Genomic DNA, 18,285 nt, shown 5'->3' with positions numbered 1-18,285 from the left:
AAAAATTAAACTTTTTTGGTTTTATTGGTTTTGTGGTGCATTAGGTAGTGAGTGGGCCTTTCAGGGTACATGTGCCAATGTTATCTCTGCCTTGTTTCTGATGTAGCAGGGAATCCCCTTGCAATTGAATTAAATGGGTCAGAGAATGTTATGTTATACTGTATATACAGTATATCATATATCAGATTTTGTACCTATTATTTTTTTCTTGCCCTGCTACTACAAAATCATACTGCGTAGATGTATGACCTACTGTAGGGCGCTGAGATGATCAAGTGACCTGAAAGAGCCTGAATTCAGACTGAATATATTATTAGAACCAGGTAACATAAGGACTTTGGTGATGATTCATTCATGATTCTCATTTAGTACAGAGCAATCAGACAGACTGTCTCTCCTTTCCAGCTAGTGATCATCCATTCATTTGCACTTTCCATAGAGATAAGGCTGAATAAGAGACGTGTGTTTATCCAAATCTTATTCTGCTGAAGAATGACATTTTAAGACCTAATTCTTAGTTATGCTATGGTTTAATCTAAGTACAAGAAGCTTAGAATGGCTTGATACATTATTGTTTTATGTAGGTGGCACTGAAGTGTAGTGATGACTTAGTGTCCTGGGTTTGAATGTCATATTTGATTACAGTTTATGTGTAGTTTACATGTTCTCTCTGCATTTAAGTAGATTTTTCTCTGGGTGCTTAATTTTTCTTCTCAAAGATATGCAGGTTAGCCTAAACCAGTCCAAAGCAAGTTTTGGGAGTGTGCATGAGTGGACCATGCAATGAACTGCTGCCATGTCTAGAACTGTCCTGCATTGACCCCAGAGAAGCTGGGGAAAGCTCTGCCCATGACTTTGAATATGATTAAGCAGGTTTCAGGGTATTATGTTATTTTTTACATGGTAGCACAGAGATTTGCATTGTTGTCTCATGGATCAGAAATTTCATGTGTGGTTGTTGTCTGTGTGTAGCTTGCACATTCTCCTAAAGTTTCTGTGACCTTTGTTCCCTTACATCCCTAAAGAACAATGTTTTCGAATAAGCAAAGGTTTTGAGCTGGCTCTGTGTAGGTGTCAGCATGAGTGGGCTATATGATGGACTGGCACCTGCTCCTGAGTTTATTCTGCCTTTGCTCCAGGGCTGCCAAGATAAAATTTTCTAACTGCAATCCTTAATTGCAATAAGTGGGTTTGATAGTGTTATGCTGAGTCACTTTTTACGTGTCTTGGGTTATAATTAGCCAGGATTTAAATAAAAATCTTAAGCATATCAGCAATATACTGTGTAATGTCATATTCTAACCCACTTAATCCAGACCAGGGTTGTGGGAGTGGCTGGATCCCATCCCGGGTGTAAAACAGGAACAAGCCCTAAACAGGGTGCTAGTTCATCAGAGTGTATGAATGTAATTTTTAATGTAGTGGGAAGTCAAGCAAAATGGCACCTTTTATTGGCTAACTAAAAAGATTACAATATGCAAGCTTTCGAGGCAACTCAGGCCCCTTCTTCAGGCAAGATGAAGAAGGGGCCTGAGTTGCCTCAAAAGCTTGCACATTGTAATCTTTTTAGTTAGCCAATAAAAGATGTCATTTTGCTTGATTTCTCACTACATTCACATTGGATAACATGGTACAACACACTAGTAGTGTAATTTTTAATAAACTAAATAAATGAAGTTAGAAAATGTATGTACAGTATATGCTAAAATAAAGAAAAAAATAAAATTACACCACATGCAGCATAACAAAATTTGGAAGATGTGTAGGAATAAATATAAAAAAAAGGAAAATTCCTCTTGGAGTATGTGAACAGCATGTAAAAGAAAGAACTACCTTGCAATACAAATAAGGTGTCTCTTTTTATTAAAAAAACAGTTTTAACCATCCATCCTGATTAATCCAATTCTGAGTCACAGGTGCTTAAAACATTTTATATATCATTGTTTTTGATGTAATTTTGTTTAAATCTAACTTAATATTGTACATTGTGGCTAAATGATTAGTGCTCCTCCATCACAGCCCCAGAGACATGGGTTTGAATTGTAGCTAGGCCACTAGCTGTAGGGACATTAAAGACTCTCTCCTTCTAAAAGGATTTTTATCTGGGTGTGTTAGATTTTAGCCACATTTCAAAGGTGTGCATGTTAGATTACTTTTCTAAGGTCTAAACTAACCTTGTACTAGTGAATGTACATGTGTGCGCATGAGCATAGTAGAGTATTGTTTTTTAAGGCCAGACTGGTCACTGTCCTTATGAATTTTGCGCAATCTCAAGTTGTTTTTTTTTCCCATTTGCTCCAGTTTCACCTTAAAAATATCTTATCTGCAAATTTTAAAATCACCCATTTGACCTGCAATGCATTGCCATTGCATTTTGCATTGTGGCAAATGCCAAAAGGATACGTTTCACCTCCCTACAACACTTGGACTAAGCACATTCCGATTCCCAGATATTATCTGTTACTATTAAAGCTGATCTAAAGACAGGTGCCTGCAAAGGTGAACGTCTGCCATGATGTTAATGATTTGCCATTCAAGCATATGCAGTCTCCTATACACATCACTCTGCTTCACAGGTGATTTTATCATTTAGCTCACCTCCAACTGCATGTCCCAGACCAATACAATTGTGATCTGTAGGGGTTTGCCACAGAACTCCAGACAGTAATTTACAGGCACAAATACCAGATTCAATGGTTTATTGCAACAAAATACCTTCCAATGGGTTTCTTGTCAAACTCCAAACACAAATACTCTTCCTCCCAGGCAAGCTTTGTCCTCTTTCACCCGACTCCATCTTAGCTACATAAGGCAGAGTTGCTCCTTCAATATAAGATCCAGGAATACTTCTGGTGCTAGGATGTTGCATGTAGGAAGCAGGTCAGGTGAAAGTCCCACAAAGTAGAGTCTGCTAATTCCTACAGGATCCTACGGTGGCTTTATTAGAACCCAGCAGGGACTAAAGTTCCTGGCATCTGTGTGTGTGCAAATGATTATTGAAACCCAGAGATGTTGCCATTTATCATATTGGAGAAATGTATTGTCCTGAAAGGTTGTCTCCCCTTGCCCCTCCATTATACTGGTCTCCCATCTGGATAAGGATCTTCAGTCCATCCCCTCGGGGAAGCCAATATATTCACTTTTATATTGGAAAATCCTGCCAACTTCCTGGCTGAGGCAGTGAATGTTCTGCCCTTCTACCTGGCCATTCACTATCAGCCATGTAAGGAACCATGAACCATCCCGGCCGGGGTACCGGCTCATGCCATACCTGTTGTCCATCACACAATATTTGACAATTTCAAATTAATGAATTATAGGAGTAGTTTACAAATGTAGGTTGTCGCGCTTATTCCCATTTTGAGGTATCACATATATCTTAAAGGCAGACAATAAAGTTTTTTGAAATGCTTGCTAAAATAATGATAAAAAGTGCCTCAAAAGAAGTGGTATTAAATTTCAAAGTAAACATATCATACCATTTGGTGAGGCATGAGAGGAACAGCAGAGACCAAAACACACCATTCCTTGTAGTATTACAGGAAATACTAACTTATATTGAGGAAAATGTGGAGTTAAAAATACAGCTCAAAGGAGCCTCAATTCACCTTAAGTCTTCAAAGCAGAATATAACTTCAATCAAAAAGAATGACCCTGAATGCACAAGCCTAACTCTAAGGATTCTCTTTGCTTGTTGCTTATCCCTAGTGAATCATTAAGTAGGCAGTTTGTCCGGTGTCTTCTTAACAAGCATCTCCGATGCCTTAACATCCCACTGCAGACTGATGCAGTAAAACTGAAGAGCTGTTTTGTTCATTTATACCTCAAATGTTTAAGCTACATTTCATTTCTCGATAGTTCTGCCTCCTGATCAGCATGAGCTGCACACAGTTAATGTATAAGTGGGGAAGGGGAGGGGGGACTCTTTCTAAAATATCCGCTTCTTTTTAACAAAAGAATGCAGTCAACCGATTTTGTCCAAACACAGACGCAATTTGACATGCTATGGGACAGACACGGTAATTAATGTATCTACATCCTTTATTAAAAATTACGTAATGCTGCTTTGATTGTTACCAAAAAAAATTTCAGAAGAGCTGAAAAAATTCACTACAAACGTTGTTGCTATGGTGCTCTTTAATGTTCTCTGCAGTTCCACGAATAAACTGTTTCCATTGGTAACAGCAAAATGAAAAAGAAAAGAAAAATCATTGTCTGCAGCAAGTTAAGCTAAAGTACAGTATATCTCTTGTTTTTGTTATTTGCTGCTAGATAAGGCTGTCACTTCAGCTAGTATATATCCTAGTGCCAGCCTATACATTTTGCACTTAATACTCCTAATGAAAGATAGAAAGAAGTTACAATTAATGACTTCTTGGGGGTTACATCACCCCTTCTCCATACCAGGTACTTGTATGAGAAAAATGTTGTAAAAAATTCCAAAAGGCATAAACCCTTTATTTCCTAGTGATACTCATCCAGCATTCTCACAAGTTATAATAAAGCATGAAGACATCCAGGAAAATGAAAAAACATCTTTTAGCTTAATTCTACATCCATCTGATCAAATTGTCCATTTCACAGGTATTGAGGCTGACATTTCTAAAATTAAATTACTGTTTAGCTACAAATCAGAAATAATATTTATGTATGGCATTACAGCATTGAAACACATGGAAGGGGAATTTACACATGTTAAACTTAAAACTGTTTGGCTAATTCAGGTCAAATGTAAGTACTCTGCTGTTTTTGTGTCATGTTAGAGTTACAATGTAGACTTGGAATAGACCACACCAGGACTACAGCATTTCAAACCTTTGAACTAATTTGTCTTATTATACTGCTAACGGCAGTAATGATCTAATTAAAGAGATTAATAAATTAATGAAATAATAAATGGAATTATTAGACCTTCTATGATGAATAAAAAATTTGGACAGCGTTTTTCCTCGCCCGGACGTGGGTCACTGGGGCCACCCTCTGGAGCCAGGCCTGGAGTTGGGGCTAGATGGCAAGCACCTGGTGGACGGGCCTGCACCCATGAGGCTCGGCCGAGCACAGCCCAAAGAGACAACGTGGTTCCCCCTTCCCATGGGCTCACGACCTGTAGGAGGGGCCAAGGATGTCAGGTGAAGTGTGAGTTGGGTGGTGGCCGAAGGTGGGGACCTTGGCGGTCCGATCATTGGCGGTCCGATCCTTGGCTACAGAAGCTAGCTCTTGGGATTTGGATTGTCACCTCTCTGAAGGGGAAGAAGCCTGAGCTAGTGCGCGAGGTCGAGGTTCCGGCTAGATATAGTCGGGCTCACCTCAATGCACAGCTTGGACTCTGGAACCAATCTCCTTGAGAGGGGCTGGACTTTCTACCACTCTGGAGTTGACACCAGTGAGAGGTGCCAAGCGGGTGTGGGCATACTTATTGCCCCCAACTTGGAGCCTGTACATTGGGGTTTACCCCGTGGACGAGAAGGTAGCCTCCCTCCGCCTTTGGGTGGGGGGACCGGTCCTAACTGCTGTTTGTGTGTATGCGCCGTACAGCAGTTTGGAGTACCCACCCTTTTTGGAGTCCCTGGAGGGGGTACTAGAGGGCATACCTTCTGGGGACTCTCTCGTACTGCTGGGAGACTTCAATGCTCACATGGGCAATGAGAGTGAAACCTGAAAGGGCGTGATTGGGAGGAATGGCCCTCCTGATCTGAACCTGAGTGGTGTTTTTTTATTGTCCGTAACGAACACCATGTTCAAGCATAGGGGTGTTCATACAGTATGTGCACTTGGCACCAGGACACCCTGGACCTCTGTTCGATGATCGACTTTGTGGTCGTGTTGTCGGACTTGCGGCCACATGTCTTAGACACTCAGGTGAAGAGAGGGGCGGACCTGTCAACTGATCACCACCTGGTGGTGAGTTGGCTTCGATGGTGGAGGAGGATGCCCATCAGGCCTGGTAGGCCCAAACGTGTTGTGAGGGTCTGCTGGGAACATCTGGCAGAGTACCCTGTCAGAAGTAGCTTCAACTCCCACCTCCGACTGAACTACGTCCCAAGGGAGGTGGGGGACATTGAGTCAGAATGGGCCATGTTCCGTGGCTCAATTGTTGAGGCAGCTGACCCGAGCTGTGGCCGTAAGGTGGTCGGTGCCTATTGTGGCACCAATCCCCAAACCCGTTGGTGGACACTGGCGGTGAGAGATGCCATCAAGCTGAAGAAGGAGTCCTACCGGACCCTTTTGTCCTGTGGGACTCTGGAGGCAGCTAATAGGTACCGACAGCCCAAGCGGAATGCGGCTTCGGTGGTTGCTAAGGCAAAAACTCGGGCATGAGAGGAGTTTGGGGAGGCCATGGAGAACGAATTTCAGATGGCTTCGAGGAGATTCTGGTCCACCGTCCGGCGTCTCAGGAGTGGTAAGTAGTGCAGTGTCAACAAAATATTTGGTGGGGATGGTACCCTGCTGACCTCAACTCGGGACATTGTAGGTAGGTGGGGGGAGTACTTCGAAGACCTCCTCAATCCCACTAACATGCCTTCCAATGAGGAAGCAGAGCCTAGGGACTCAGAGGTGGGCTCCCCCATCTCTGGGGCTGAGGTTACTGAGGTGGACAAAAAACTCCTTGGTGGCAGGACCCCGGGTGTGGATGAGATATGCCTGGAGTTCCTCAAGGCTCTGGATGTTGTAGGACTGTTTTGCTTGACATGTCTCTGCAACATAGCATGGACATCGGAGACAGTGCCTCTGGATTGGCAGACTTGGGTAGTGGTCCCCCTCTTTAAAAAGGGCGACTGGAGGGTGTGTTCCAACTACAGAGGAATCACACTCCTCAGTCTCCCTGGAAAAGTCTGTTCAGGGGTTCTGGATAGGAGGGTCCATCGGATAGTTGAACCACAGATTCAGGAGGAACAGTGTGGTTTTCATCCAGGTCACGGAACAGTGGACCAGCTCTACACCCTTATCAGAATCCTGGAGGGTGCATGGGAGTTTGCTCAACCAGTCTACATGTGTTTTGTGGACTTGGAAAAGGCGTTCAACCGTGTCCCTCGGGGAATCCTGTGAGGGACCCCCTGATAAGAGTTGTTCAGTCCCTGTAAAACTGGTGTCAGAACTTGGTTCGTATTGCCGGCAGTAAGTTGAGTCCATTTCTAGTGAGAGTTGGACTCCACCAGGTCTGCCCTTTGTCACCGATTCTGTTCATAACTTTTATGGACAGAATTGCTAGGCACAGCCAGGGTGTTGAGGGGATCTGGTTTGGTGGACTCAGGATTGGGTCACTGCTTTTTGCAGATGATGTTGTCCTTTTTGCTTCATCAGGCCATGATCTTTAGCTCTCTCTGAATCGGTTCGCAGCTGAGTGTGAAGCAGCTGGGATGGGAATCAGCACCTCCAAATCCGAGACCATGGTCCTCAGCCAAAAAAGGGTGGAGAGAGATCCTGCCCCAATTGGTTCAAGTACCTCGGGCTCTTGTTCACGAGCAAAGGAAGAGTAGAGCGTGAGATCGACAGGTGGATCAGTGTGGCGTCCACAGTGATGCGGGCTCTGCATCGGTCTGTCATGGTGAAAAAGGAGCTGAGCCGTAAGGCAAAGCTCTCAATTTACCAGTCGATCTACGTTTCTACCCTCACCTATGGTCATGAGCTATGGGTAGTGCCCGAAAGAACGAGATCGCAAATACAAGCTGCTGAAATGAGTTTCCTCCGTAGGGTGTCTGGGCTTTCCCTTAAAGATAAGGTGAGAAGCTCACTCATCCGGGAGGAGCTCAGAGTAGAGCCACTGCTCCTCCGCATCGAGAGGAGTCAGATGAGGTGGCTCGGGCATCTGATCAGGATGCCTCCTGGACGCCTCCCTGGTGAGGTGTTCCAGGCACGTCCAACTGGGAGCAGGCCCCGGGGAAGACCCAGGACAATCTGAAGGGACTATGTCTACTGGCTGGCCTGTGAACGCCTTGGGATTCTCCTGGAAGAGCTAGAAGAAGTGGCCGGGGAGAGGGAAGTCTGGGCCTCTCTGCTCAAGCTGCTGCCCCCGCGACCCGACCTCGGATAAGCGGAAGAGGTTGGATGGATGGATGGATAAATAGAAGCCATTTATTTGCAAATCATAATTTGTATGTGGCAATTAAAACACTTGTAAGATTTAATTTTCTTAAGGCAATAACTAATGGATATGTTTCCCTAAATGAATAAATTATTTTGTAATAATATCAATACATTAACTAATATGGTAAAGTAGAAAAAGTAAATCCATAATTGCACTTATAGGAATGTTTTAGTATGGCAAAAATTGCTCATGCTAGCATTAATTAATGATGACCTTGTTCATATTCTAAACACAACTTAGTGCAAACAAAGCCAAAATTGCATTGCAGATTGAGAAGGTAGATATCAGCAAGCCAGTAATTATTTCTTTTATGTTTAATTCACTTTTATTGAAACCATCCTCTCAGGAATCAGCTAGTACAATAATAAAAATTATTGTATTATTGGTTGGAAGCACATGACATGTTATAGACATTTTCCAATTTAAATGGTGGCAGAAGGATTGAGCAGGAAGTCAGCTCATTGTTTAACTCTTTCAATTTCCGTATTTGAAAAGAGTTTAATTTAGTGGACTTATTAGAGATTTTGCATGAGATTGCGTTATTCATCGGACATTGTAAAGGTAAATGGAGTGGCTGCCTAAAATACTCTAGCTCCCGTGAACCCAAGAAAAAAAGATAAATGGAAAAGGAACAATACGCAAATAAAGCCCAGGTTCACAAATAAGAAAAGTAACATGCAGCATGGCAAAAGAAAATACCAGACATACGAACAAATTAGGATTAATGGATTGAATTTTACTCCAAGTAAAACTTTTGGAAGTTGACTTTGGATTCCTTTTTTACAATCAAAAAAAGAGATCATTCTCAAGTCTTTTCTAAGTTTTATCATATTAAAAAATGTCTGAAAATATTGTGAATTGTAAACATTCACATAGTGATGGACCTGCTAAACACAAGCAAGTAACTAACTTTGTGGTGAAATCACAACAGCCTCAGAATCTGTAAGTCCAGAACACAACAAAGAGTGAGAAAATCAAAACTGTTAGAAAATAAAAAGAAAGAAACAAAAGCACACAAAACCTGTGAAAAGAATTTCTAACTAGCTATGAAATCCTAATACTAGACTAGCTCTGAATGCCGATCTTCATGATTCCTAAGTACATGAGACACTAAGGACTTTTACTTCAGTGGACATGAAGAGTCTACAATTAAGCACAAAATGGATCAAGTGTGTTTTCAAGTGTGAGATGGCCACATAATTTTCCATAGCCCATTTCCGTCGGAAAGCATGCAACTGTGTGTCATTTCCAGCACAATCATCGTGTTGTCATACAAGGGAGGCAGTTTTAAGGATCTAGTGAATGTAGTTACCTGCCGAGCCAGGCTCTGTTTTCTGTTCCTTTCTCTCTTTCTCCTTCTGCAGATCTGGGGCCTCATGTATAAACGGTGCGTACGCACAGAAATGTTGCGTAAGAACTTTTCCACGTTCAAATCACGATGTATAAAACCTACACTTGGCGTAAAGCCACGCATTTTTCCACGGTACCTCATGCCTTGTCGTACGCAAGTTCTCTACTCGGTTTTGCAGACTGGCGGCACCCAGCGTCAAAGCAATGGTACTGTTCCTGTGTAATTACTCATTATTTTCATGACGCGGCTTTATAAATACACTGAAACTAACCGCATATTTTTTCTTAGTGCAATGCATCTGATTGTAATTAACTCGTAACAATATAATGGTCCAGGCAACAGCCATAGTATTCCAAATACCATAACTGCTTTAGCATTGTTACTCTCACTGCACCTTCCTCTTCTTCTTATTTTTCTTCTTCTTCTTTCAGCTCCTCCCGTTAGGAGTTGCCACAGCGGATCATCTTTTTCCATATTACTCTCACTGCACGACTCGGAGTATTTATATCACTGTATCTGAGTGGGAATCACAGCAGCAGCTGATTGGAAAGAGAATTATCGGTATACAGCTTTAAGGACACGCTGTCTCAGCCACTGCAAAACGTTTTAAAGCCTTTCCTGTACAGACCTCGCAGTTCAGAAACAGTTTCATCCCAAAAACTTTAAATGCACTCAATCAATTGCACCTTGTAGAACTGTTTGTACTTATAAGTACAATCACCACATTGTAAACTTGCACTACAGTTATAATATCGCACAACCTGAGTCACTTTATAAAGTGCATATTTACATATGATGACAATATCATTTTTAAGGTGAAATGCAGCAAAATATGTTTGTTAAATTATACAGATAAAACTTTAACTTCATTTAAATAATCTATACTCTTCACTGGGAGTGTCGTTAAGGATAGAATAATTAAACATGTACTACGAAGATATTTCAATGTTCTTTAAACGCGTTTTGAAGAATCAGCGCTAAGCTTACAGATGGCTTAACGTCTATTACAGAGCTGATTGTATGGCGATCGGTTACTTGGGGAAAGAAAAGCACTGACTGCAGTGACAGCTACGCCAATATATATTGAATATAAAACAGAAAGAGAAAATAACAACACAGCAAAATACGCAGCGACAAATTTCGGCAAAAGTTAAATGCTTGTGTCATGAGCACGAGGCAGCTATGCAGTGTCTGCAACGATCGTGGCCATCCACCGTGCATGACATTGGCGGGCTAAGGAGCCACCGATTCTTCCTCTGCCCAGTGCCACCACAAGCCTAGAGCCGCCCCTGAGTACTGCTGCAATAAATTATTTCATCGAAGTGAAACACATGTTTAATAACGTGCTTTAACTCCTATCATCATGAAAATGACATCACGTATACATCTCAGTATTTTAGTTATTCAGAGAGCTGTAATATCACGAATGTAATGGATTCTGTGTCCAGTTGGAGGAAGAGATGCGGTTTAAGAAGCAAGTAGTGATTCACACACATAGACCACATACGAGTAGAAGATCAAATACAAAACAAAGCATTTAATGTGCTACTTTAATTACGATGTGATTTTAGAAACTGGTTAATTAAATGATTTTAAGATGAAGTTTATGATGTTCTACTTTAATGACAAAATAAACTACGTGATTAAAGTAGAAATGTCGAGATTGAAGTTGACATTTTGTGCTTTTTCCCCACTGTGTGCTTTTTATTCTCTGTACCCTAATAAGCTTTCATATGACACTCAGACAGTGGGCTACAATTCGGCTTTTCACGGCGACTTTGATATGTGACTTCTTTTTTATTTCCGGCACTGTGCGATTTTGTGAACGTGAGCTTTCAAGTTTCTCCAGCACGCTATGTCACTCGATCAACTTCCTTTTGTTGATTATACCACGGTTTATTTGAACAAATAGTATGTTTTTCCTTTGCCTCCACTTGGTATTTGCTAAAATTCTTATATTTCCCCCGTGCTTTTCCCATTGTCTTTTCACAGAAGGCTGCGCTTAAGGGCGATTTATATTATTTTGCATATTCAAAGAGGCGTAATTCTGGGAGGAGTTGGGGCGTTACATAAAGCGCGTGCATGAGCGTTAGTTTTCACGCTGATCAGGATTTATGTAGCGGAAGAACGTGGAAGTTGGAGTACGCACAGATTCCTGCATCTGGATTTTTCTGTGTGTAAGCACATTTCGGCCTTTGTGCTTACGCCATGTTATAGTGCGAGTTCTACGCACAGCGTTATACATGAGGCCCCTGGTGACTGACAGCCTTTCCATCACTGACATCCTCTCTGGTGTCCATCCTTAAGGACCAACTCTCTCTTGCCATCTCTCTTCATAAACCAGAAAACCGCCTACCTACTTTGGTTCTGTTAAAGACTGCAAATACATCTCCATAATTAATTGTGTGTTTGTTTTCCTCAAACATTTGAAATTATATGCGGTCAACAAGGTGTTACCCCAACTCTTGTTGCTTGTATCATTTTACAGTGTATAAGTCCACATGGAAACAAAAATTTGGAGGTGAGAGGACAACTTCAGACTGAGGTCAAAATAGTGTCATTTTGTTGTGTACAGTGAAAAGTATGATTTGGTCTTAAGGACTGCTATAATGTTAACATTTCCTGTAATCTAATGATAACAAACAAATAAATAATGCTTCACTAGCAAATACTGAATGATTTCACATTGTTTCACATTGCCGGAGTCATGCTTAACCTTTTTATCTTTTACAACCTATGAAAGTTTGTAGATTTAGTACACACTTTCACCATAAGATCACGACATGGATTGAAATATGTCAATGACCTTAAAATCTAAAACTGCAAATAAGGACACATGCAGCATCTGCATTCCTGACCAAATTTTAATACCCATAATATGAATTTGCAAAGGTATTTAACCATCTAGGAACATCTAATTATTTAGTGCCTACCTTTCTTCTTTTAATAATAATCTGACTATTCACGGTCAATCATAATCCTGTGCAGTATACAAGTTTTTACTATTTTAATATTCACTTTTGTGGCTGTTTAACTGAACCCTGTAAGACTTTTGTATCCCTTTGTCCAAATTAGAGATTCTTGGTGTTTCCCAAAAAGTAAAAATAAATGGTTTGGCCTACTGAGAAGAAAATACACTCCATTTAATCTGTCAGTCTTCAAGTTGCTATAATGGCTGAATTAGAAAACTACTGATGTGTATTTTTGATGTCAGAATTCTTTTTTTTCACAATCAGAAAAGTTTTAATTGTAGAGAGAAGCCATCACAGAACTTAAGGGTTTTTTTTGTTGTACATACAGTATGTAATTTCATCCAAATATATAGTGACCAGACATTTTATGTTTCCTGTGACACTCCAATACATCTCAGCCAATTTTGGTGTCCCATCATAATTTTCAAATATCTTTTTTTTGCTAAATTATTATTACAGGCATTGCACTGCACGCATTGCTGCATAGAGCACCTTGCTAGCCATAAACTAGTGTCTTTCATTGAATTACCAATCACATTAGCTCATTTCAAAACATACAACATGTGACCAATCAGGTGTCAACTTGCATATTAACACACTTGTATCCCACAAGTCACACCTCCAGCTCACATTGTTCAATTGTGCTTTTGTGAATTATGAAATAATAGTTACTGACACTCACGAACACTAGCTTTGATAAAATTATCCTTTGTAATTATTTTTTGTATCCTTAGCTTTATCTGTTTTTTTTCCTTTCTTTTGCTGCTGTTGTTGTTCACAACATGTTGTCAACAGTACACTAACAATATCTCTACTTCTATCCATCCATCCATTATCCATCCCGCTATATCCTAACTACAGGGTTACTGGGGTCTACTGGAGCCAATCCCAGCCAACACAGGGTGCCAGCCCACCGCAGGGCACGCACACCCATACATCAAGCACACATTAGGGACAATTTAGAATCGTCATTGCACCTAACCTGCATGTCTTTTGACTGGGGGAGGAAACCGGAGAACCCGGAGGAAACTCATGCAGACACGGGGAGAACATGCAAACTCCATGCAGGGAGGACCCGGGAAGCAGACCCGGGTCTCCTAACTGCGAGGTGGCAGCGCTACCCACGGTGCCACCGCCCTATCTTTACTTCTAGATGTTTGGAAATATCATAAGTGCGAGAAAGGTTAACACAGATCAAAAATATGAGTATGCATTGCAGATCTTGCATTGGAGCAGCCAATTGAAAAGTACAAAAACAATTTAGTAAAACTTATGATCCCTTATCATTTTTGCTCACCCAATGAGGTGTGAATGGTCTCTTGCTCCTGTCATCAAGTGTCCACCTGCGTGCAACATATTTGATAGGTGGGAAGATTCACTGAGGACCCCTGTAACAATCTAACTTGGATGTCCAAAGGTGAAAAGCATCCCATGGAGCAGAAGGACAAAAGCCTGCTTGATCTTGATTTTCAGGATGAGTGGGAAAGCCAGGCAGTATTATCCTTTTTTCTGTTTTAAAAAGAAGGTGTTAAAAAATTTAACAAGAGAATTACTGGCTTGCCATTGCAAAGCTTCATAGCTATGCCATATTTTATGTTGATCTGAATCAGGTCTTTGTATCACAGAGAAGCCAAATCAGCGTGGTGTAACTACAGGATTTTTCAGTGATTAATGGGGAACATCAGTTGAGTTTAGATTGTCATAAGTTTGGTTAGTTTTGTAATGCCAAAATGGCAATTCCATCTCATTAAACCAAAGTTGTGGCCCAAAGAATCTAGCTAGGTCTTTGCAATAAGAATGATCCATGCCCTCCAATGTTAGTTCATGCTTTGTAGATGATTTTGTTACGAAAGCCTCTGGTTATCACTAATAATATAGTGAGCTCAGAGAAGTCTAAAAAATTCATATGCACCAAAACAGTGAATTTAAACAGCAATTACCTTTTTTTGGAAATGTTTCTAATAGACCTGACCCACCAAAATTACTTTTGTGTTTTTCCTTTTCTGCAACCTAATGTTGTCAGGTTATTCAAACTTAAAATAAGTTTTTTTTTTTGGTTTAATCTAATCTAGTCACTTCAATCAAAGAGCGCTTTCTCATTCCCATTTAAGTGATGTGACTGCAGCTGTAATCCGAATTTGGCTGTTATTTTGGGATTTTCTACCATCTTGTTTTACTACATTGAAGGCAAAGTGAGATGTACAAGTCTCCACAAAAGAGGGAAGCAAATATGAAAAGACTCTTGACTTGTTTTTATGATGATTACTGTTACATTTTAAAATGAAATTATTGTGACAACTGCTGTTAACCAAATGTCCTGATTTATTCCACCACAGAATGTTGAGGTTAGCTGGCTAGCCCAACTGATTTGCTCACAATTTGCTGTCTCTAAATTCAATCACAGTGTCTGATTTGAAATTATCAAATGCTGTTTTGATATTTGACTTTTCAATCGGGTATACAATACAATACAATTTATTTTTGTATAGCCCAAAATCACACAAGAAGTGCCGCAATGGGTTTTAACAGGTCCTACCTCTTGACAGCCCCCCATCATAGAGTCTGAAAGTGAAGAAATCACCATAAGGATTGCCACACTTTATGTTTCCTGGTTAGATGCTAGTAGCAGAAAAAACTGATTACCCATGATGCCACAGCAGAAACAGTCAACAGATGCAGATTTGGATGTATAGAGGTGCAGATGTGCCTTAAGTCCGAGGATGGTGGGATGTCACAATGTAATGAGTTACGAAGGTGTTTTCGCTTTCTTTGTGACTTAGCTTACCAACAAGATGTCACACGTTATTTATGATGCCCATCTAAACACTTCAAAGGAAGATGTTTCTTTTCTCACAGGCTGTTTCAGACTTGTTTGTTAAGGTTTACGATTCATAATTATAATCATGACAGTTTGTTATTTTCGTATAGCACATGATAATGATAATGTACCTCGATCTTTCTGGTGCCTTCTTTGAAATCAGCTGCAGTGTTTCATTACTTTCTGTTGTACAAAACTATAGCTTGTGCAAAATTTGGTGGCAAGTACAATTTAAAATCTCAAGTAGTTTGAACATTCATTGTTATTTAAGTTAATCACAGACATTTACTTTGCGGAAACAAAACTCTTGTCAGTTAAGAAAAACTAAAAAAGTTACTTGCCACATATTAATACAAAATCTTAACTTTCATCCAGTTTCATCTCAGTTTTGCCCGTGTGCTAAAAGATGTGTATTCCAGCACTTGAACTTGAACTTGGACATGTTGAAAAATACGGTTGGCTTACTTAAGAAAATAGGTTCATGCATTCATATGAACAGTATGAAAATGGAACTGCTATTACTTGTATTTTCTTTCACTGCCATAAATATTATTTGATACTGAATGTTGTAAGCACTATGAAGCATATACTGTAATAGAAATATCACAAAAATACCAAAGACCAATTTAACAACTACTTGAGTAGAGGTAATTGTCTTGCCATTTATTCTTAAAAAGAACCATGTTTGAGCAGAATAGTACACATTAATTTATGAAGAATTTAAACTGAATGCCTGTTTCTTTCCACACATCAAACCTTGTCGTTTTAAAAAGTTAGCACTATTAAATTCACTGCCTCTTATGTGTTCCCATTCACAACTTTTGTTTTGGTAATGACGACGTTAATGATTTCTTCTGGCCATTAGACCTCATGCATGTGAACATAAGGTATTCATTTTCAATTGTGATGCAGTTTTACTCTGTCCTCAAAGTGTTCCATGACCCACCTTGGTCTTATGCCTCAATTTCCAGACCCACACCACACATCACGTCCGACTAATGTAATCTTAAACCTTTTTTTCCATACAGATTGAAAAGTGTGCACAGTGACAGATGTATTTTACATCAACCACAGACAATTAAAGACAAAGATTGTAGGAAATTTGTCCAAAAGCTGGTGAATTTCATTATTAATTAAGCAGCATATTATGACTTTTAAATGAATTCAAAATACACAGATTCATTTAACCATATATTGTCTCTTTCTCAATAAGTTTCATCCTTAACTTTACAAATGAAAAAAAAAATTAACAAATTTTAATGGTGTCAAGTGACTTCTTTGCAATCAAAAACAAAAATTGTTAGGTAAATAAAAAACATTTTCAACAATAATGCCATCATTATAACACATTAACTGTTTTTAATAAAGTGCAAAGCTTTAAATCATAAACAAAGAAAGAACCTAAATGGCTAAAATAGCAATTCAGTAATACATATATTTTACAAGATGTCTTCCTAAAGTTTTAGCCTTTTAGCTTAAAGGCTTACTGTTTAAAGGCTTAGAATGATCCATAGTGCTAGGCAGCTGTCTGATCTTATTAAAAATACTCATTAATTGCATTTTCAAAGCAGAGCACCAATTCGGAAGCCTTGTTGCTGTTGTTGTAGGCGTTTCATTTCATATATTTTCTCTTTCATACAATATTAGATTCAGGGCCAAACCTGCCATATGTGATGTCTCTAAAATAAACAAATCATGACCTGATCTCACTGTAAGTTTAATTTATTTTCATTTTTAGGTTTCTTCATGTTGGCAAAACTAAGATATTTTGCCTTTGTCATGAGTGCAAACCTTTATGCTATATGGTGCTCTTATCATGGAAATCCACTATACAGATGTTGAGATTTAGCAGATATTTTCTACTTATTTAAACAATTTGGTTTAATTTAGATTAGGGGGCTTACTAGCCCACAAGGTGAGTTGCTGGAGGGAAATGAATTACCAACCGTGTGATTTAAAGTGCAATGTCTTAGCTACTGATCAAGCCTTTTCTGTAAATGGTAGTTCTGGAATAGCTTTCATGGATCTCATATAAATGATGTTCCATGGTATAAAGTTTCAGGCTAGAGAGTCACAATGGTAGAGGTAACACATTGCTACCAGTTGCCATGGCAACAAACCTGGCCATTAACTGTGAACATTCAAGTATTCCAATGAAGTCTGCCACATGGGTTTAGGAGTTCAGTGCGATTTCTGACATGAAAGGTGTAAAATGGTGCGAGACCTCATTTCTTCATTTTATTTTTAATTTGTGAAGGTTTGCTTCCGAGTTTGCATGTTCTCCCCATGTCTGCATGGGTTTCCTCCGGGTGCTCCAGTTTCCTCCCACAGTCCAAAGACATGCAGGTTAGGTGCATTGGTGATTCTAAATTGTCCCTAGTGTGTGATTGGTGTGTGTGTGTGTATGTGTGTGCGCCCTGTGGTAGGATTTGTTCCTGCCTTGCACCCTGTGTGAATTTGAAAAGCACTTTGAGCTACATTATTTGTATGAAAATGTGCTATATATATAAATGTTGTTATTGGGATTGGCTCCAGCAGACCCCCGTGACCCTGTTGTTAGAATATAGCAGGTTGGATAACGGATAGATGGCAGTTTTTTAAGAATTTTTTTCTACTTACTTCCATTAGCCCATATAGAATGTTTCATTTCGTACACATAGTTTTCTTGTTAAAATAGTTTACACTTTTGTTTTAAGACTATTTTTTTTTAAATTTGCTCCAATAAAATATTTAACTTGTCAAATGTGATATGCTTCTTTTCATCTGGTAACACCAGTAAAAGAAATGAAAGAGCCAGTTACTACCTTGACTCCTGACTTTTTCCTACCTAATATGGTGATGTAATGCATCCTGGAAAAGGTTTAAATACGATACAACTGCATGTTTGCATTGTATTTGCCTAAGCTATCTCATGGCTAAGGGGATCGGGAAATTAATTCCCAACTAGGACAACATCATTGTGAGATTTATGTAGCCTTCCTATATGCAGTTTATCCAAGTTAGTAAAGTTTTATTCACAAATTTCAAAGACACGCAGATTAAGTGTCAACTTTAAATA

This window comes from Polypterus senegalus, chromosome 5 (genome assembly GCF_016835505.1).
Source record: "Polypterus senegalus isolate Bchr_013 chromosome 5, ASM1683550v1, whole genome shotgun sequence".
Classification (NCBI taxonomy): Eukaryota; Metazoa; Chordata; class Cladistia; order Polypteriformes; family Polypteridae; genus Polypterus; species Polypterus senegalus.
This window is presented reverse-complemented; position numbering follows the sequence as displayed.